At 38.4% G+C, this 23,364-nt stretch overlaps 10 pseudogenes; 9 read left to right on the top strand and 1 right to left on the bottom strand.

The window, feature by feature from the left end:
* Window positions 1-23,364, bottom strand: part of LOC120352845 — a 46,294-nt pseudogene that overhangs the window by 2,323 nt on the left and 20,607 nt on the right.
* Window positions 22-1,264, top strand: LOC111059725 (annotated as a pseudogene).
* LOC120352721 lies at window positions 1,468-2,735 on the top strand (annotated as a pseudogene).
* On the top strand, window positions 2,793-4,208 carry LOC111047916 (annotated as a pseudogene).
* LOC120352725 lies at window positions 4,719-6,860 on the top strand (annotated as a pseudogene).
* LOC120352722 lies at window positions 6,224-7,188 on the top strand (annotated as a pseudogene).
* On the top strand, window positions 7,632-8,705 carry LOC111059714 (annotated as a pseudogene).
* LOC111047922 lies at window positions 8,800-10,385 on the top strand (annotated as a pseudogene).
* On the top strand, window positions 11,145-11,626 carry LOC120352724 (annotated as a pseudogene).
* Window positions 11,649-13,425, top strand: LOC111047920 (annotated as a pseudogene).

The raw sequence follows: 23,364 nt of genomic DNA on the forward strand, positions 1-23,364 counted from the left end.
TTGAAGGGGAAGAAGGGCAGGATGCCAGAGGCCTGTTGTTAGAATGGTATATGATCATATCGAGGGAGATTTTCAACCCAGATTATGCACTTTTCACTACATCAGATGCCGACAAAGTGATGTTCACTATAAATACCTCATTGCACTACAACCCGGACCATCTTCTCTACTTCAAATTCATCGGGAGGGTGATTGCAAAAGAAATCTATGACAACAAACTTCTCAAGTGCTACTTCCGCTTCTACATAGTCTTTGAAGGGGAAGAAGGGCAGGATGCCAGAGGCCTGTTGTTAGAATGGTATATGATCATATCGAGGGAGATTTTCAACCCAGATTATGCACTTTTCACTACATCAGATGCCGACAAAGTGATGTTCACTATAAATACCTCATTGCACTTCAACCCGGATCATCTTCTCTACTTCAAATTCATCGGGAGGGTGATTGCAAAAGAAATCTATGATAACAAACTTCTCGAGTGATCCTCTACTCGTTCCTTCTACAAGCATACTCTGGATATTCTGGTCAAGTACACAGATATGGAAAGTGAGGATTACACCTTCTACAAAAGTCTCGCCTACTTGAAGAAAAACCATATCTCTAGCATTGGATATGATTTGACATTCAGTGCAGAGGTGCGAGGAGTTGGAGTGACTGAGGTGAGGGAACTGGAACCAGATGGACAAAAAACATACCCATCACTGAAGAGAACAAGCTCGAGTACATACATCTGGTTTGTCAGATGAAAATGACTGGAGCCATCCGCAAGCAACTGGATGCTTCCCTCGAAGGATTTTATGACATCATTCCCAACCGACTGATGGGTATTTTCAACAAACAGGAACTTGAATTGCTCATTTTCGACCTACCCAATCTTCATCAATGATCTCAAAGCAAACACTGAGTATTACAATTACCAGCACAGCTCCCTCCAGATTCAATGGTTCTGGAGAGCCCTACATGAATTCAACCTAGCTGAAAGGGCAAAGTTCCTTCAGTTTGTGACCGGTACATTGAAAGTGCCACTCCAAAGCTTCTCAGCCCTTGAGGGTATGAATGGAGTCCAGAAATTCCAGATACACCATGACGAGAGGTCAACCGACAGATTTTCCTTCGGCTCATACCTGTTTCAATCAACTTGACTTGCCAGTGTATGAGGACAGTCAGAAGCTGCGAAACAACCTTCTGAAAGCCAATCACGAGTGCTTGGAGGGCTTCAGATTTGCTTAATCAACTTCAATGCCTCTATAAAAGAGGCAGTCAAAATTATTGCATTTGAAAAAATCAGAAGAAGAGATTGTCACTGATATATGTTCAAATATGTTTATATATGTTTTAGGTTTAAATCCAGAGGAAAGATCAAGATTAGTATTCTAGTTCAAGCCTAGAAATTTTAGGGACCTCGACAAAATATGCATTCAATCACAAATTCTTATATTTGCGGATAGAGAAAGAGATCAATTTGAGTCACATTCAGATAGAAACGTACAATGAACATTCAAAGAAGAAGCTGCCAGAGCAGCATGCCACTTGTAGACAGGCCTTTCTCGGTGTTGGTCAATCATACCCGCATGTTGGACTTTGATGTGAAACGACGATACTTCCACAGTGAGCTGAAGAGTGTTGACGAGGCGGATCATTGCAAAGAACTCCCTCTGCACATTTAGAGGGCATCCATCTTCGAGGACTCCTTCCACTAATTGCACCATTGTACTCCTGAAGAATGGAAGAACCGCTTCTACATAGTCTTTGAAGGGGAAGAAGGGCAGGATGCCGGAGGCCTGTTGTTAGAATGGTATATGATCATATCGAGGGAGATTTTCAACCCGGATTATGCACTTTCCACCACATCAGAGGGCGACAAAGTGATGTTCACTATAAATACCTCATTGCACTTCAACCCGGACCATCTTCTCCACTTCAAATTCATCGGGAGGGTGATTGCAAAAGAAATCTATGACAACAAACTTCTCGAGTGCTACTCTACTCGTTTCTTCTACAAGCATACTCTGGATATTCTGGTCAAGTACACAGATATGGAAAGTGAGGATTACACTTTCTACAAAAGTCTCGCCTACTTGAAGAAAAACCATATCTCTAGCATTGGATATGATTTGACATTCAGTACAGAGGTGCGAGGAGTTGGAGTGACTGAGGTGTGGGAACTGGAACCAGATGGACAAAAAACATACCCATCACTGAAGAGAACAAGCTCGAGTACATACATCTGGTTTGTCAGATGAAAATGACTGGAGCCATCCGCAAGCAACTGAATGCTTCCCTCGAAGGATTTTATGACATCATTCCCAACCGACTGATGGGTATTTTCAACAAACAGGAACTTGAATTGCTCATTTTCGACCTACCCAATCTTCATCAATGATCTCAAAGCAAACACTGAGTGTTACAATTACCAGCACAGCTCCCTCCAGATTCAATGGTTCTGGAGAGCCCTACATGAATTCAACCTAGCTGAAAGTGCCACTCCAAGGCTTCTCAGCCCTTGAGGGTATGAATGGAGTCCAGAAATTCCAGATACACTATGACGAGAGGTCAACCGACAGATTTTCCTTTGGCTCATACCTGTTTCAATCAACTTGACTTGCCAGTGTATGAGGACAGTCAGAAGCTGCGAAACAACCTTCTGAAAGCCAATCACGAGTGCTTGGAGGGCTTCAGATTCGCTTAATCCACTTTAATGCCTCTATAAAAGAGGCAGTCAAGATTATTGCATTTGAAAAAATCAGAAGAAGAGATTGTCACTGATTTATGTTTAAATATGTTTATATATGTTTTAGGTTTAAATCCAGAGGAAAGATCAAGATTAGTATTCTAGTTCAAGCCTAGAAATTTTAGGGACCTCGACAAAATATGCATTCAATCACAAATTCTTCTATTTGCGGATAGAGAAAGAGATCAATTTGAGTCACATTCAGATAGAAACGTACAATGAACATTCAAAGAAGAAGCTGCCAGAGCAGCATGCCACTTGTAGACAGGCCTTTCTTGGTGTTGGTCAATCATACCCGCATGTTGGACTTTGATGTGAAAAGACATTACTTCCACAGTGAGCTGAAGAGTGTTGACGAGGCGGTTCGTTGCAAAGAACTCCCTCTGCACATTTAGAGGGCTTTCATCTTCGAGGACTCCTTCCACAAATTGCACCGTTGTACTCCTGAAGAATGGAAGAACCGCTTCTACATAGTCTTTGAAGGGGAAGAAGGGCAGGGCCAGAGGCCGGTTGTTAGAATGGTATATGATCATATTGAGGGAGATTTTCAACCCAAATTATGCACTTTCCACTACATCAGAGGGCGAAAAATTGATGTTCACTATAAATACCTCATAGCACTACAACCCAGACAATCTTCTCTATTTCAAATTCATCGGGAGGGTGATTGCAAAAGAAATCTATCACAACAAACTTCTCGAGTGCTCCTTTACTCGTTCCTTCTACAAGCATACTCTGGATATTCTGGTCAAGTACACAGATATGGAAAGTGAGGATTACACTTTCTACAAAAGTCTCGCCTACTTGAAGAAAAACCATATCTCTAGCATTGGATATGATTTGACATTCAGTGCAGAGGTGCGAGGAGTTGGAGTGACTGAGGTGAGGGAACTGGAACCAGATGGACAAAAAACATACCCGTCACTGAAGAGAACAAGCTCGAGTACATACATCTGGTTTGTCAGATGAAAATGACTGGAGCCATCCGCAAGCAACTGAATGCTTCCCTCGAAGGATTTTATGACATCATTCCCAACCGACCGATGGGTATTTTCAACAAACAGGAACTTGAATTGCTCATTTTCGACCTACCCAATCTTCATCAATGATCTCAAAGCAAACACTGAGTATTACAATTACCAGCACAGCTCCCTCCAGATTCAATGGTTCTGGAGAGCCCTACATGAATTCAACCTAGCTGAAAGGGCAAAGTTCCTTCAGTTCGTGACCGGTACATTAAAAGTGCCACTCCAAGGCTTTTCAGCCCTTGAGGGTATGAATTGAGTCCAGAAATTCCAGATACACTATGACGAGAGGTCAACTGACAGATTTTCCTTTGGCTCATACCTGTTTCAATCAACTTGACTTGCCAGTGTATGAGGACAGTCAGAAGATGCGGAACAACCTTCTGAAAGCCAATCACGAGTGCTTGGAGGGCTTCAGATTTGCTTAATCCACTTTAATGCCTCTATAAAAGAGGCAGTCAAAATTATTGCATTTGAAAAAATCAGAAGAAGAGAATGTCACTAATATATGTTAAAATATGTTTATATATGTTTTAGGTTTAAATCCAGAGGAAAGATCAAGATTAGTATTCTAGTTCAAGCCTAGAAATTTTAGGGACCTCGACAAAATATGCATTCAATCACAAATTCTTCTATTTGCGGATAGAGAAAGAGATCAATTTGAGTCACATTCAGATAGAAACGTACAACAAACATTTAAAGAAGAAGCTGCCAGAGCAGCATGCCACTTTTGGACAGGCCTTTTTCGGTGTTGGTCAATCATACCCACATGTTGGACTTTGATGTGAAACGACGTTACTTCCACAGTGAGCTGAAGAGTGTTGATGAGGCGGTTCGTTGCGAAGAACTCCCTCTGCACATTTAGAGGGCATCCATCTTCGAGGACTCCTTCCACGAATTGCACCATTGTACTCCTGAAGAATGGAAGAACCGCTTCTACATAGTCTTTGAAGGGGAAGAAGGGCAGGGCCAGAGGCCTGTTGTTAGAATGGTATATGATCATATTGAGGGAGATTTTCAACCCAGATTATGCACTTTTCACTACATCAGATGCCGACAAAGTGATGTCCACTATAAATACCTCATTGCACTACAACCCGGACCATCTTCTCTACTTCAAATTCATCGGGAGGGTGATTGCAAAAGAAATCTATGACAACAAACTTCTCAAGTGCTACTTTACTCATTCCTTCTACAAGCATATTCTGGATATTCTGTTCAAGTACACAGATATGGAAAGTGAGGATTACACTTTCTACAAAAGTCTCGTCTACTTGAAGAAGAACCATATCTCTAGCATTGGATATGATTTGACATTCAGTGCAGAGGTGCGAGGAGTTGGAGTGACTGAGGTGAGGGAACTGGAACCAGATGGACAAAAAACATACCCATCACTGAAGAGAACAAGCTCGAGTACATACATCTGGTTTGTCAGATGAAAATGACTGGAGCCATCCACAAGCAACTGGATGCTTTCCTCAAAGGATTTTATGACATCATTCCCAACCGACTGATGGGTATTTCCAACAAACAGGAACTCAAATTGCTCATTTTCGACCTACCCAATCTTCATCAATGATCTCAAAGCAAACACTGAGTATTACAATTACCAGCACAGCTCCCTCCAGATTCAATGGTTCTGGAGAGCCCTACATGGATTCAACCTAGCTGAAAGGGCAAAGTTCCTTCAGTTTGTGACCTGTACATTGAAAGTGCCACTCCAAGGCTTTTCAGCCCTTGAGGGTATGAATGGAGTCCAGAAATTCCAGATACACTATGACGAGAGGTCAACCGACAGATTTTCCTTTGGCTCATACCTGTTTCAATCAACTTGACTTGCCAGTGTATGAGGACAGTCAGAAGCTGCGGAACAACCTTCTGAAAGCCAATCACGAGTGCTTGGAGGGCTTCAGATTCGCTTAATCCACTTTAATGCCTCTATAAAAGAGGCAGTCAAAATTATTGCATTTGAAAAAATCAGAAGAAGAGATTGTCACTAATATATGTTTAAATATGTTTATATATGTTTTAGGTTTAAATCCAGAGGAAAGATCAAGATTAGTATTCTAGTTCAAGCCTAGAAATTTTAGGGACCTCAACGAAATATGCATTCAATCACAAAATCTTCTATTTGCACATAGAGAAAGAGATCAATTAGAGTCACATTCAGATAGAAACGTACAACGAACATTTGAAGAAGAAGTTGCCAGAGCAGCATGCCACTTGTGGACAGGCCTTTCTTGGTGTTGGTCAATCATACCCGCATGTTGGACTTTGATGTGATACGACGTTACTTCCGCAGTCAGCTGGAGCATGTTGATGAGGCGGTTCGTTGCAAAGAACTCCCTCTGCACATTTAGAGGGCATCCATCTTTGAGGACTCCTTCCACGAATTGCACCATTGTACTCCTGAAGAATGGAAGAACCGCTTCTACATAGTCTTTGAAGGGGAAGAAGGGCAGGATGCCGGAGGCCTGTTGTTAGACTGGTATATGATCATATCGAGGGAGATTTTCAACCCAGATTATGCACTTTTCACTACATCAGATGCCGACAAAGTGATGTTCACTATAAATACCTCATTGCACTTCAACCCGGATCATCTTCTCTACTTCAAATTCATCGGGAGGGTGATTGCAAAAGAAATCTATGATAACAAACTTCTCGAGTGATCCTCTACTCGTTCCTTCTACAAGCATACTCTGGATATTCTGGTCAAGTACACAGATATGGAAAGTGAGGATTACACTTTCTACAAAAGTCTCGCCTAATTGAAGAAAAACCATATCTCTAGCATTGGATATGATTTGACATTCAGTGCAGAGGTGCAAGGAGTTGGAGTGACTGAGGTGAGGGAACTGGAACCAGATGGATAAAAAACATACCCATCACTGAAGAGAACAAGCTCGAGTACATACATCTGGTTTGTCAGATGAAAATGACTGGAGCCATCCACAAGCAACTGGATGCTTCCCTCAAAGGATTTTATGACATCATTCTCAACCGACTGATGGGTATTTCCAACAAACAGGAACTCAAATTGCTCATTTTCGACCTAACCAATCTTCATCAATGATCTCAAAGCAAACACTGAGTATCACAATTACCAGCACAGCTCCCTCCAGATTCAATGGTTCTGGAGAGCCCTACATGAATTCAACCAAGCTGAAAGGGCAAAGTTCCTTCAGTTTGTGACCGGTACATTGAAAGTGCCACTCCAAGGCTTTTCAGCCCCTAAGGGTATGAATGGAGTCCAGAAATTCCAGATACACTATCACGAGAGGTCAACTGACAGATTTACCTTTGGCTCATACCTGTTCCAATCAACTTGACTTGCCAGTGTATGAGGACAGTCAGAAGCTGCGAAACAACCTTCTGAAAGCCAATCACGAGTGCTTGGAGGGCTTCAGATTTGCTTAATCAACTTCAATGCCTCTATAAAAGAGGCAGTCAAAATTATTGCATTTGAAAAAATCAGAAGAAGAGATTGTCACTGATATATGTTCAAATATGTTTATATATGTTTTAGGTTTAAATCCAGAGGAAAGATCAAGATTAGTATTCTAGTTCAAGCCTAGAAATTTTAGGGACCTCAACGAAATATGCATTCAATCACAAAATCTTCTATTTGCACATAGAGAAAGAGATCAATTAGAGTCACATTCAGATAGAAACGTACAACGAACATTTGAAGAAGAAGTTGCCAGAGCAGCATGCCACTTGTGGACAGGCCTTTCTTGGTGTTGGTCAATCATACCCGCATGTTGGACTTTGATGTGATACGACGTTACTTCCGCAGTCAGCTGGAGCATGTTGATGAGGCGGTTCGTTGCAAAGAACTCCCTCTGCACATTTAGAGGGCATCCATCTTTGAGGACTCCTTCCACGAATTGCACCATTGTACTCCTGAAGAATGGAAGAACCGCTTCTACATAGTCTTTGAAGGGGAAGAAGGGCAGGGCCAGAGGCCTGTTGTTAGAATTGTATATGATCATATTGAGGGAGATTTTCAACCCGAATTATGCACTTTCCACTACATCAGAGGGCGACAAAGTGATGTTCACTATAAATACCTCATTGCACTACAACCCGGACGATCTTCTCTACTTCAAATTCATCGGGAGGGTGATTGCAAAAGAAATCTATGACAACAAACTTCTCGAGTGCTCCTCTACTCGTTCCTTCTACAAGCATACTCTGGATATTCTGGTCAAGTACACAGATATGGAAAGTGAGGATTACACTTTCTACAAAAGTCTCGCCTACTTGAAGAAAAACCATATCTCTAGCATTGGATATGATTTGACATTCAGTGCAGAGGTGCGAGGAGTTGGAGTGACTGAGGTGAGGGAACTGGAACCAGATGGACAAAAAACATACCCATCACTGAAGAGAACAAGCTCGAGTACATACATCTGGTTTGTCAGATGAAAATGACTGGAGCCATCCGCAAGCAACTGGATGCTTCCCTCGAAGGATTTTATGACATCATTCCCAACCGACTGATGGGTATTTTCAACAAACAGGAACTTGAATTGCTCATTTTCGACCTACCCAATCTTCATCAATGATCTCAAAGCAAACACTGAGTATTACAATTACCAGCACAGCTCCCTCCAGATTCAATGGTTCTGGAGAGCCCTACATGAATTCAACCTAGCTGAAAGGGCAAAGTTCCTTCAGTTCGTGACCGGTACATTGAAAGTGCCACTCCAAGGCTTTTCAGCCCTTGAGGGTATGAATGGAGTCCAGAAATTCCAGATACACCATGACGAGAGGTCAACCGACAGATTTTCCTTCGGCTCATACCTGTTTCAATCAACTTGACTTGCCAGTATATGAGGACAGTCAGAAGCTGCATAACAACCTTCTAAAAGCCAATTACGAGTGCTTGGAGGGCTTCAGATTCGCTTAATCCACTTTAATGCCTCTATAAAAGAGGCAGTCAAAATTATTGCATTTGAAAAAATCAGAAGAGGAGATTGTCACTGATATATGTTTAAATATGTTTATATATGTTTTAGGTTAAATCCAGAGGAAAGATCAAGATTAGTATTCTAGTTCAAGCCTAGAAATTTTAGGGACCTCGACAAAATATGCATTCAATCACAAATTCTTCTATTTGCGGATAGAGAAAGAGATCAATTTGAGTCACATTCAGATAGAAACGTACAACGAACATTTAAAGAAGAAGCTGCCAGAGCAGCATGCCACTTGTGGACAGGCCTTTCTCGGTGTTGGTCAATCATACCTGCATGTTGGACTTTGATGTGAAACGACGTTACTTCCACAGTGAGCTGAAGAGTGTTGACGAGGCGGTTCGTTGCAAAGAACTCCCTCTGCACATTTAGAGGGCATCCATCTTCGAGGACTCCTTCCACGAATTGCACCATTGTACTCCTGAAGAATGGAAGAACCGCTTCTACATAGTCTTTGAAGGGGAAGAAGGGCAGGATGCCGGAGGCCTGTTGTTAGAATGGTATATGATCATATCGAGGGAGATTTTCAACCCGGATTATGCACTTTTCACTACATCAGAGGGCGACAAAGTGATGTTCACTATAAATACCTCATTGCACTACAACCCGGACCATCTTCTCTACTTCAAATTCATCGGGAGGGTGATTGCAAAAGAAATCTATGACAACAAACTTCTCGAGTGCTACTTTACTCGTTCCTTCTACAAGCATATTCTGGATATTCTGGTCAAGTACACAGATATGGAAAGTGAGGATTACACTTTCTACAAAAGTCTCGCCTACTTGAAGAAAAACCATATCTCTAGCATTGGATATGATTTGACATTCAGTGCAGAGGTGCGAGGAGTTGGAGTGACTGAGGTGAGGGAACTGGAACCAGATGGACAAAAAACATACCCATCACTGAAGAGAACAAGCTCGAGTACATACATCTGGTTTGTCAGATGAAAATGACTGGAGCCATCCGCAAGCAACTGAATGCTTCCCTCGAAGGATTTTATGACATCATTCCCAACCGACTGATGGGTATTTTCAACAAACAGGAACTTGAATTGCTCATTTTCGACCTACCCAATCTTCATCAATGATCTCAAAGCAAACACTGAGTGTTACAATTACCAGCACAGCTCCCTCCAGATTCAATGGTTCTGGAGAGCCCTACATGAATTCAACCTAGCTGAAAGTGCCACTCCAAGGCTTCTCAGCCCTTGAGGGTATGAATGGAGTCCAGAAATTCCAGATACACCATGACGAGAGGTCAACCGACAGATTTTCCTTCGGCTCATACCTGTTTCAATCAACTTGACTTGCCAGTATATGAGGACAGTCAGAAGCTGCATAACAACCTTCTAAAAGCCAATTACGAGTGCTTGGAGGGCTTCAGATTCGCTTAATCCACTTTAATGCCTCTATAAAAGAGGCAGTCAAAATTATTGCATTTGAAAAAATCAGAAGAAGAGATTGTCACTAATATATGTTTAAATATGTTTATATATGTTTTAGGTTTAAATCCAGAGGAAAGATCAAGATTAGTATTCTAGTTCAAGCCTAGAAATTTTAGGGACCTCGACGAAATATGCATTCAATCACAAAATCTTCTATTTGCGGATAGAGAAAGAGATCAATTTGAGTCACATTCAGATAGAAACGTACAACGAACATTCGTAGAAGAAGCTGCCAGAGCAGCATGCTACTTTTGGACAGGCCTTCCTCGGTGTTGGTCAATCATGCCCGCATGTTGGACTTTGATGTGAAACGATGTTACTTCTGCAGTGAGCTGTAGCGTGTTGACGAGGCGGTTCGTTGCAAAGAACTCCCTCTGCACATTAAGAGGGAATCCACCTTCAAGGACTCCTTCCACGAATTGCACCATTGTACTCCTGAAGGATGGAAGAACCGCTTCTACATAGTTTTCGATGGGGAAGAAGGGCAGGATGCCGGAGGCCTTTTGTTAGAATGGTATATGATCATATCAAGGGGAATTTTTAACCCAGATTACACACTTTTTACTAAATCAGAGGGCGACAAAGTGATGTTCACTATAAATACCTCATTGCACTACAACCTGGACCATCTTCTCTACTTCAAATTCATCGGGAGGGTGATTGCATAAGAAATTCATGACAACAAACTTCTTGAGTGCTACATTACTCGTTCCTTCTACAAGCATATTCTGGATATTCTGGTCAAGTACACAGATATGGAAAGTGAGGATTACACTTTCCACAAAAGTCTCGCCAACTTGAAGAAAAACCATATCTCCAGCATTGGATATGATTTGACATTCAGTTCAGAGGTGCGAGGAGTTGGAGTGACTTAGTTGACGGAACTGGAACCAGTTGGACAAAAAACATACCCGTCACTGAAGAGAACAAGCTCAAGTACATACATCTGGTTTGTCAGATGGAAATGACTGGAGCCATATGCAAGCAACTGGATGCTTTCCTTGAAGGATTTTATGACATCATTCCCAACCGACTGATGGGTATTTTCAACAAACAAGAACTTGATTTGCTCATTTTCGACCTACCCAATCTTCATCAATGATCTCAAAGCAAACACTGAGTATTACAATTACCAGCACAGATCCCTCCAGATTCAATGGTTCTGGAGAGCCCTACATGAATTGAACCTAGCTGAAAGGGCAAAGTTCCTTCAGTTTGTGACCGGTACATTGGAAGTGCTACTCCAAGGCTTTTCAGCCCCTGAGGGTATGAATGGAGTCCAGAAATTCCAGATACACCATGACGAGAGGTCAACTGACAGATTTTTCTTCGGCTCATACGTGTTTCTATCAACTTGACTCGCCAGAGTATGAGGACAATCAGAAGCTGCAGAACAACCTTCTGGAAGCCAATCACGAGTGCTTGGAGGGCTTCAGATTCGCTTAATCCACTTTAATGCCTCTATAAAAGAGGCAGTCAAAATTATTGCATTTGAAAAAATCAGAAGAAGAGATTGTCACTGATATATGTTTAAATATGTTTATATATGTTTTAGGTTTAAATCCAGAGGAAAGATCAAGATTAGTATTCTAGTTCAAGCCTAGAAATTTTAGGGACCTCGACAAAATATGCATTCAATCACAAATTCTTATATTTGCGGATAGAGAAAGAGATCAATTTGAGTCACATTCAGATAGAAACGTACAACGAACATTTAAAGAAGAAGCTGCCAGAGCAGCATGCCACTTGTGGACAGGCCTTTCTCGGTGTTGGTCAATCATACCCGCATGTTGGACTTTGATGTGAAACGACGTTACTTCCACAGTGAGCTGAAGAGTGTTGACGAGGCGGTTCGTTGCAAAGAACTCCCTCTGCACATTAAGAGGGCATCCATCTTCGAGGACTCCTTCCACGAATTGCACCATTGTACTCCTGAAGAATGGAAGAACCGCTTCTACATAGTCTTTGAAGGGGAAGAAGGGCAGGATGCCGGAGGCCTGTTGTTAGAATGGTATATGATCATATTGAGGGAGATTTTCAACCCGGATTATGCACTTTTCACTACATCAGAGGGCGACAAAGTGATGTTCACTATAAATACCTCATTGCACTACAACCCGGACCATCTTCTCTACTTCAAATTCATCGGGAGGGTGATTGCAAAAGAAATCTATCACAACAAACTTCTCGAGTGCTCCTTTACTCGTTCCTTCTACAAGCATACTCTGGATATTCTGTTCAAGTACACAGATATGGAAAGTGAGGATTACACTTTCTACAAAAGTCTCGCCTACTTGAAGAAAAACCATATCTCTAGCATTGGATATGATTTGACATTCAGTGCAGAGGTGCGAGGAGTTGGAGTGACTGAGGTGAGGGAACTGGAACCAGATGGACAAAAAACATACACGTCACTGAAGAGAACAAGCTCGAGTACATACATCTGGTTTGTCAGATGAAAATGACTGGAGCCATCCGCAAGCAACTGAATGCTTCCCTCGAAGGATTTTATGACATCATTCCCAACCGACTGATGGGTATTTTCAACAAACAGGAACTTGAATTGCTCATTTTCGACCTACCCAATCTTCATCAATGATCTCAAAGCAAACACTGAGTATTACAATTACCAGCACAGCTCCCTCCAGATTCAATGGTTCTGGAAAGCCCTACATGAATTCAACCTAGCTGAAAGGGCAAAGTTCCTTCAGTTCGTGACCGGTACATTAAAAGTGCCACTCCAAGGCTTTTCAGCCCTTGAGGGTATGAATTGAGTCCAGAAATTCCAGATACACTATGACGAGAGGTCAACTGACAGATTTTCCTTTGGCTCATACCTGTTTCAATCAACTTGACTTGCCAGTGTATGAGGACAGTCAGAAGATGCGGAACAACCTTCTGAAAGCCAATCACGAGTGCTTGGAGGGCTTCAGATTTGCTTAATCCACTTTAATGCCTCTATAAAAGAGGCAGTCAAAATTATTGCATTTGAAAAAATCAGAAGAAGAGATTGTCACTGATATATGTTTAAATATGTTTATATATGTTTTAGGTTTAAATCCAGAGGAAAGATCAAGATTAGTATTCTAGTTCAAGCCTAGAAATTTTAGGGACCTCAACGAAATATGCACTCAATCACAAAATCTTCTATTTGCGGATAGAGAAAGAGATCAATTTGAGTCACATTCAGATAGAAACGTACAACGAACATTTAAAGAAGAAGCTGCCAGAGCAGCATGCCACTTGTGGACAGGCTTTTCTCGGTGTTGGTCAATCATGCCCGCATGTTGGACTTTGATGTGAAACGATGTTAATTCTGCAGTGAGCTGGAGCGTGTTGACGAGGCGGTTCATTGCAAAGAACTCCCTCTGCACATTAAGAGGGCATCCATCTTCGAGTACTCCATCCACGAATTGCACCATTGTACTCCTGAAGGATGGAAGAACCGCTTCTACATAGTCTTTGAAGGGGAAGAAGGGCAGGATGCCGGAGGCCTGTTGCTAGAATGGTATATGATCATATTGAGGGAGATTTTCAACCCAGATTATGCACTTCTAACTAAATCAGAGTGCGACAAAGTGATGTTCACTATAAGAAACCTCATTGCACTACAACCCGGACCATCTTCTCTACTTCAAATTCATCGGGAGGGTGATTGCAAAAGAAATCTATGACAACAAACTTCTCGAGTGCTCCTCTACTCGTTCCTTCTACAAGCATACTCTGGATATTCTGGTCAAGTACACAGATATGGAAAGTGAGGATTACACTTTCTACAAAAGTCTCGCCTACTTGAAGAAAAACCATATCTCTAGCATTGGATATGATTTGACATTCAGTGCAGAGGTGCGAGGAGTTGGAGTGACTGAGGTGAGGGAACTGGAACCAGATGGACAAAAAACATACCCGTCACTGAAGAGAACAAGCTCGAGTACATACATCTGGTTTGTCAGATGAAAATGACTGGAGCCATCCGCAAGCAACTGAATGCTTCCCTCGAAGGATTTTATGACATCATTCCCAACCGACTGATGGGTATTTTCAACAAACAGGAACTTGAATTGCTCATTTTCGACCTACCCAATCTTCATCAATGATCTCAAAGCAAACACTGAGTATTACAATTACCAGCACAGCTCCCTCCAGATTCAATGGTTCTGGAGAGCCCTACATGAATTCAACCTAGCTGAAAGGGCAAAGTTCCTTCAGTTCGTGACCGGTACATTGAAAGTGCCACTCCAAGGCTTTTCAGCCCTTGAGGGTATGAATGGAGTCCAGAAATTCCAGATACACTATGACGAGAGGTCAACTGACAGATTTTCCTTTGGCTCATACCTGTTTCAAACAATTTGTATTGCAAGTAGAAGGACGCTGCAAAGCTGTAGCAGCTATACTCTCACAGGAAATTGATGGAGTATTAAAGCCCATTGCTCACGCATCTAAAAAACTAACTCAACAAGAGTGTCAGTACTCAACTTATGAAATTGAATGTTATGCTGCGATTTTTGGAATGGAAAGATTCAAACTTTACCTTCAACAAGCAAAATTCCTTTTATTAACCGACAGTGCACTATCATGGATTCTATGACAGGACAAACAAATTTTGTCGTTGTCACCTGGTCATATGGGACATATAATGAATCATATATTTATCTCATATTGATCAGGATTTTAAAGTTTTAAATTGTAAAAGTTTAATGAACAGTGTTTTTTTCTTTGAATAATTTTTGTCATCGATAGAAAGATTGTTTATTTCATTTGTTGTCAAAATTAATGTAGCTTCTCTTTTGTTTTTAATAACAAATGTGCCGCTTGTGCGACAGATAAAAATATGTACTGAAATGGCTTTCATGTTTGGCATTGACTGAGCTATATTTAATACCCAAAATTTTTCTTTTGGTCAGTGTGTGAGCTCGTTCGAGAGGACTGTGAGTAAAGTCCTGTTCTGGTGAAGGGGATAGATTTTGCTCTTGTTTTATAATACAGTTTTCCTGTCGCAGTTCGGGCAGTTTAAAGAGAATTGTATTATTGAATAGGACGGGATCTGAACCCATTTCATTAGATCAGTTATTTTGATTTTCAATTAATAATTAACGCCGCGAAATACCAGTGGATGCCAAAGTGGGAAGCTATTTCAAAAAGGTAGGTGACTACTGAGTCATTGTTCTTAAATTTTTTCATAACCACAAACATTGAATCCTCATTAGCAGCAAAGTGAGTAGCCCCTGAAATATTCATCTGATATTATTATCTTATTTCGTAATTTCTAATTATAATTCTAATTTTGTAATAAATAATTTATTGTTTTGTTTTAAATATCAAAAACCTGTATGATCTTTTCTTGTGTTTTGACGTGACAACGTCTTATAAATTGGTTTGCCGGGTGACACTTCAAGAAACTGTGTAAAGTTCCCACGTTATGCGCTCACAATGAGAGCGAGTGAGAGCGTTCGTTTCGGTTCACGGTCGTCTGGAAAGAGCACGAATAGGAGCAGTGGCGAACAAAGCAGCAGCCCGAAGGCATTCACCTGGAGAGAGAGTGAAACGGAGCAGTCAACCTGCGCAGGCGCCGCAAGCAATCTCCTGCGACTGCGCCTGCTTAGGTGAATAAGGTTGTGAAATGTTGTGAATGTGAATATGTTGTAGTAATCACAATAATGCATAATCACAATATAATCATGCATAAGTGAATAGGTTATGTTGTAGTAATCACAATGTTGTGGTTCAGTGCAAGATTCTTTGTATAAATTAATGTTTTCAATATAATTATTTGTACAAAAATTAGAATTATAATTATAAATTATGAAATAACAATAAATAGATAATATTTCAAGGGCTACTCGCTTGGCTGCTAGTGAAGATTAAATTTGTTGTGGTTATGGAAAATTTAAAACAATGACTCAGTAGTCACCTACCTTTATGATAATGGCCCCAAATTTGGCATCCACTGGTTAATCGCGACGTTAATTATTAATGAAAAATAAATAAAAAAAACTGATCTAATGAAGTGGGTTCAGATCCCTTCCTATTCAATAATACAATTCTCTTTAAACTGCCCGAACTGTGACAGGAAAACTGTATTATAAAACAAGAACAAAATCTATCCCCTTCACCAGAACAGCCGGACTTTTACTCTCAGTCCTAACGAACGAGCTCACACACCACTAGTAAAAATTTTGGGTATTAATATATAACTCAGTCAATGCCAAACATGAAGCCATTTCAAATACATATTTTTATCAGTCGCACAAGCCGAGCACGTTTGTTATGAAAAACAAAAGAGAAACTACAATAATTTTGATAACAAGTGAAATAAACAATCTTTCTGTCGATGACAAAACTGTTCAAAGGCAGAAACACCGTTCATTAAACTTTTCGTAAAATAAAACTCTAAAATCCTGATCAATATGAGATAAATATATGAATCATATATATGTCCCATATGACCAGGTGACACATCACCCATCCCGCTGAAAGACTCGTCCCTGAGTCTGTAGTCAAGAGGGGAACAAAAAAAAAAAAAATAAATAATGATTAAACAAAATAATATACTCGGGAAACAAACGTGTGCCTGATTGACTTGATAATGCTACTATACATTGAAATCAAACATTTACATAGAAAGGTAGGTTACTCAAACTAAATTACAAACATTCAAATCAAATTCAAAACGAAACTATGCTGCACAATAACATTGATTATATATGAAACTAACTTTCAATATTATACACATTAATATACATGAATATTCAACTTATTATGAAAAGAAAATCTCAATTGACAATAATTTATTTGTGAATCAACATTGAACTACTTCAAAAGCTGCAATAAAAATCGAAGAGAAAAAAAAACTTTATAAGTACATTATGACTCATAACTATATAGTCAAGAAAAAAAAACAATAAAACAGTTAATCCATCAAAAAGTAACTATATAACTCCTAACTATCGATTATATGTATCTTGGGTTGTGCTACCGTTACAGCAGATAATTTACACACATACAACTTGATGCCTAAATATGCACAGAATAAAGTTAAAAACCCTAACCAGCCAAATAATATATAAAAAACAAAACTAGAGGAATTTACAACATCTCCCCAAGAATTTGGAAGATCTACTTTGTGAAATATATCTGACGATATTACGTCTTGAACTGTAAATTCCGGAACCTTTATATCTATATCAGTTTTTAAAATTTCGCTAAAATTAACAAAATTAGGATTGAAATGCGGTTGCAAAACATCAATTTTCAACGAATTAAACTTAACCCAATGCAAAGGTAAGTAATGGAGAACTGAGGTTGTTTATCAACATTTGCGTCACACGGAAAAGTCTTTCTCACCATTATTCTCCCGCCGACCGAAATCTCGCAATGACAGGGTAAAACCACATACATTGCTCCCGGAATAGGTTGAAGATGATGAAACGAACCTCCCTCGCAAGTGACTGTAGTGTGGCCTGTATATTCGCGACGATATACTCCGAAGGCGAAAATTCGACGATCTCCAACTCCTGCTTAGCTGGACGACAGCTTAAACTGCAATATTGTTGGATGTCCTTCAGCTCTGTCGCCGCAAACAAGTGATGCATACATCTCGATGACATATGTCCTCCATGCACCAGCCGCGGAAGATAGCATAAGAAATCGTCCTGTGCCCGACAAGAAGAGAGATGATCTCCCGAGATGACCTGAATCTCACCGTCCTCCTGTCTCCGCGCCAAAACGAAATCCTGCTGCTGAAGCTGACAAATCTGGCCGTCGAAATACATAGGTGTCCTCACATACTTGTGCAATTGAAACTGTCCGCCGATGCTGACCAACGGTACTTTTAAGCTAAGCACCATGGAGTTCTCCTTCACCACGCAAGTCGTAAGTGGAAGATCAAAATATCGCTGCAAATCCGATAGAGGTATAGCTAACTGGTGTCCTTTCGACTTATATCCTTTCTCCAATCTGAAGAGATCTGAACGTAATAAATTGGGGTGTACCAGCGAAAAGGGTAAAAGCTTTTTATCACAGCGTTCCTTCGCAGTATTTATGAATTCCTGCCGTGATAAAATATTTACATGTGAGTAGAGGTGAAAAATGTAATTAATAACTGGTTTGTGAACAGTGTTTTCTCCTCCGATACATTCTGTTGTACGAATAATCTCATACTGTCTGTTAATTTGCTATACGCATCGTGAAATTGCTGAGAAAAATTTCCAGCAAACTGCCTCAAGTTGCGAGAAATCCGAATTAAATCTTTGTGGTCGTCTGCAACCAACCCTTGGAATGCGTTGAGGTGATCAGCTACATGTTTTTCGTTGAATTCCAGCTTATGAAGTTCCCCATCCGTCGCGACTGCGCAACAAAAATGAAGAAAATCGCCGACAACATCGATCGCTCTGGTCTTTCGTGAAGCTTGAGTTCCCAAACGAATTGAAGAGTTGAAAGCAGCATGACTGTTGCGAAGAATTCCGTTTGTAGAATTATACAAAACTTCTACCGCATCCGCTAAACTGCAATCCTCTTGTTGACAGTTAGGCCAGAACACCCTTTCCGCCTGCAAGATGTCGAGCTGAGCTGCCGGGAAATCTACCTCGTATGTTAGTGGAACCGATGATTCATACGCTACAGCGTGACGTAGCTCCTTGTAGAAAACTCCCGCGAAGACCCTGACTGCCTCCAGTTGCGCCGTGAAAGTCGTGAGAATGAGAAATGACGCAAAATGTACCATAATTGACATGTTATGCGTAACAGAACCTCTTACAAACAAAAAAAACTCTACTTGAAGCAACCGCAAATGAATCGTAATAAAAAAAAATCAAGAGAAACGTTTACAATAATATTAATAAACTCGACGTGAATATTACAATTAACAACTGGACTGGCTGGTTAGCATATATTATTAATCAGAAACCTAGAAATGATACAATTTATTAGAAGTGCATAGGCCTATATATATATATATACTGGAACAATTCTGAAATCAGAACAATATATGAGTCATATGAAAACAAAATCACAATCATACAATAAATCATCAGAATATAAAAACTTATACTCTAGTTATATTTTTATTGAGAAAGAAATTCAAGTCAAAATAAAAGTGAATAAAATATTCATCCATCAAAAATATAATTGTCTTATAACAGCTTCATTATGAATTTCTATTAGTGAACGTTTAAAAGTATCAATAACAACGTTTGTCACTCAATGAACGACCTTGCCCTGGATATGAATAACAAGATTGACAACTAAACAAAAATACGTGACAATTGCACTTTCTTAACGTAGGTCACATCAGTACAAACGCAAAAATAAAATAACAAAACAATGAATTACATTACTGTACTTTTTCGTGGCACCAAATATTAAAACGTACCATGATTTATCGAGAAAAAAAAAGAAAGTTATATCAGTGATAATGTTATATTACAAAAATGTAACATGTAATCAGAATATGTAATTATGTGAATGAAACATGACCATTTGGTTATCATAAAATGGTAAACTATCCATCAACCATATTTCCTGTTCATTTTCCTGGAATAACCATAATTTGAAATAACTGAGATATAATTATAATGACTATGAAATATAACATGGTTATCATAACTGTAAAATCAATACAAAATCAATAATGCAACTGGTGAAATTAAATGTAAAACCCAGCCAAATACCAATTTTCATAGGTAACTGTACCCTAAAATTATAAATATGTAACCATGGAATAATAAACCCTCTTCTATAATAACTGATTCTATATCGTAAAACATGGTTCTACAATGATTACCAAAAATCACTTCTGAAAATAAAAACTCAACCATAATAATAAGCCCTGAACTCAACGTATTGTGCCAAAAAAAAAATTTTCTACTCAAAACCATTAATATTAGAACCATGACACAATGAAACTCAAATATTATCATGAAATATAATCAAGAATATAGTAATCATTAGTTTATACTGAGAAAAAATTATAAAACGAAATTCAATTCAAAGATATAAACGTATAAAACTGAAACTCTGCTATCCATAGCTAAAAAATTCCCCTATAACCGTTTATTATAACCCATGGACAATAAGTTTGGTCTATATTACCATTGAAAAATATGGACTTCACCTCCAGCAACAATAATCAGTAATAATACTTTAATAAAATTTTACGAGGACTTATAATTATAGGCTTGAATCATAAGACCCCATCGAAAACAGATCAAATAAATAAAATATAATCCTATTATTCAACCACTGGATGATAAATCCATAAATATTATAATCAATTCTGATAAACAATGATGAAATGATAAATAATTACGAATAATATTTACAAAAATCTCTTAGGGACTTTAATATAGCGCATAACTTCAAAAAAATACGACTTAAAAAAATGACTATCACCATTAAACCTTAATTATCAACACCTTATGACAACAAATTCAAATATTTAATTCATGAATTCTATCAACAAAATATCTACCTTTAATAACCCTTGAAAATATTTCAATAAAACTTATTCATAACCTTAATATAATGAAATATAAAATCCAAAGGGCCAAAATTCTAAAGTGAAATATCTCAGAACCCTTTGCCCTAAACAAAATTATAATTATCGCAATGCTAAAATCTATGCTAAGAAAATATGAAACTGCAATAAAATTTTTTTCGAAAATCGACTTTTTCCGAATTTGTCTGAAATTTCTAGACTAACAATCAAGATACGCCGCATACCTTGTAATCATCATAAATCGTAAAAAAAAAAATCATCGGAATAAACGAATACCACTTATAACTGAAACCAAAATCCAATATATGTAGAATACAACTATCCATCAAATATCATGAAACCAAAATGAAATCCCAACATAAACCATAGAAAAATAGCAGATAACCATTTAGCAAAAACGCGCGAAATTCAAAATCAGTAGATAACCATTCAGCAGAAACGCGCGAAATTCAAAATCCGTGTCTGACTGTAGCCGAAAATTTACTACCTATTGAAATAACTCACGAACCCTCAAATATCTCAAAAATATCTACTTCACATATCCTATCCCATTTTAGAAATGCAAGCGAAGACCTAAAATTCATCTTTAAATTCAAAAAAAATTTTTTGCTACTATACAAGGTCACCAACAAAAAACTATAAAATGAAAAACCTCAAAACCTTCTTTAAACAAAATTTCACAGAACAAAGTTGAATGTACTCATCCTAAAAAATAAGATTCCCGAAAAAAAAATCGAAAATTAACAAAATCGAAAACTCACAAAATTATCACTACCTACAAGCTCAGTGAAAAAAATCCCAAAATTGAAAAGTTCATTATTAGTAAAAATATCAAAATCTAATAAAAATCTATTCTAATTATCTTATTCTACTCTAATCATTATTCTTTTAGCTCATAATATTTCCACATAACATAATATTAATCATTCTTCATATCGGACAATGATTATTTTCAATTTATCTGACATCGAATGATGTATTAGTCCCAAACAGTTCAGCGTTCTTCATTGAATGACAACTGCAAATCAGCTAAAAGGCCTCGTTCTACTAGCAATATTGTCTCATGTAATACTTTCGCTGAGTCTGCTGAGTCTGAGTTCGTTTTTCAAACCTCTCCAGAATTATTGTTTCAATAAATATTTCATCGCTATTAACGCTTAACTGGGACACGTTTTCCAAACTATTCAAAATTATGTCATCATATTTCTCTACCGAACTCTCATTAATAACAATTCCATCAGTTTCAATTTTATTATTCTTCATATCTTTCGGATAATTACAATAATTCAAATCTGACTCTGTATTTTCACCTTCACTGTTCACACAAATCGCTGATTCACATTTTTTCTGTAATCGGTTCAATATACTATTTCCATGGCCTGGTTCTTGTTTATCAATAATTGATTCATTCATCTTGTTAACAAAACTTTTATTATCTACATCACTTTTCAACTCTGAACATGAGTCAGTAATATTTCGTTCAACACCATTATTTGCTGATCCACATTTCTGGCTATAATTAATTTTAATATCTACAAGATCAATCTCGTGTTTATGGGAGATTGAATATTTCTTATCATCAGTATTAGAATAGTTTCTTCTAACATATATCCCATTGTGCCTAACACCTTCCAAAGTAGAACCTGATTCAGTGACTATACAACCTCCTAATTCATTCCTTGAATTATCAATATTTGATGGACCGCCGTCTAAAACATTTTCATCAATATGCCTAGTACTAAACTCCTGTGTCCTATCAGTAAAATATGCTTTCTTACGTCTAGCATTTTCCGAAAACTTTCTGCCATCAAAAGAACACACTCTAATATCATAGCCTTCTTTTTCACAAATTCTATGCATCCTTTTATAAACCCGATAAGCATAATTAACGTTGTAAAAACAATTCCGCGTAAAATGATTATGTTTACCACAAACTTTACATTTCTTACGTCTTCTTTTTCTATTAGTCCTATTATTCACGAGACTAACATTCTGATGCATCTTGACTCCTCTAGATTCACAATCATTACGCATACCAGAGTTCACAAAATGTTCAAACGGCCTGTTATCAATCGTAAAAGAGAAATCCAAATCACTTTCCGATAAATCTGATAACTCTTCCTTAATCATTTCCCTATCTTTATCCTCTTTGTAAATTATATCTTCCTCATTCAAATCACAATCATTACAAATAAGAACTTCATCCAACCATTTTCAATCTCGAAGTTACTAACATGACAATATACATCCACTTCATTTGAAACATAATAATTACAAGAATCAAAATCATCACAGATAATAGCATTTTCTAAACAATTCTCATTTTCAAACTCATTTCCGATTTCCAATAGTTCTTCAAATTCTGGTTCCATAATATCATTAATTACTTGCACCTGTCCAAATTCCACTCATTCAAATACTGACATGATAATTCATATTTCTCAATATTTTTATACAATTCTACAATAGTACTATTTGATAACATTATAATTCTTTCAAATATATTTGAAGACAAACCTCTTAAAATTATCCTGATAATCCGAGATTCATGCATATTCGAATCTACTTTTCTACATAGGGATAAGACTCGTGCTACAAAATCTCTACCATCTTCTTCAAATTCCATGCTACAAGTATCTAATTCCTTTTCTAGTTTCCACAATTTGAGAGGAGATCGATAGAAATTAAC

The sequence above is a fragment of the Nilaparvata lugens genome, chromosome 8 (assembly GCF_014356525.2).
Source record: "Nilaparvata lugens isolate BPH chromosome 8, ASM1435652v1, whole genome shotgun sequence".
In the NCBI taxonomy this organism is placed as follows: domain Eukaryota; kingdom Metazoa; phylum Arthropoda; class Insecta; order Hemiptera; family Delphacidae; genus Nilaparvata; species Nilaparvata lugens.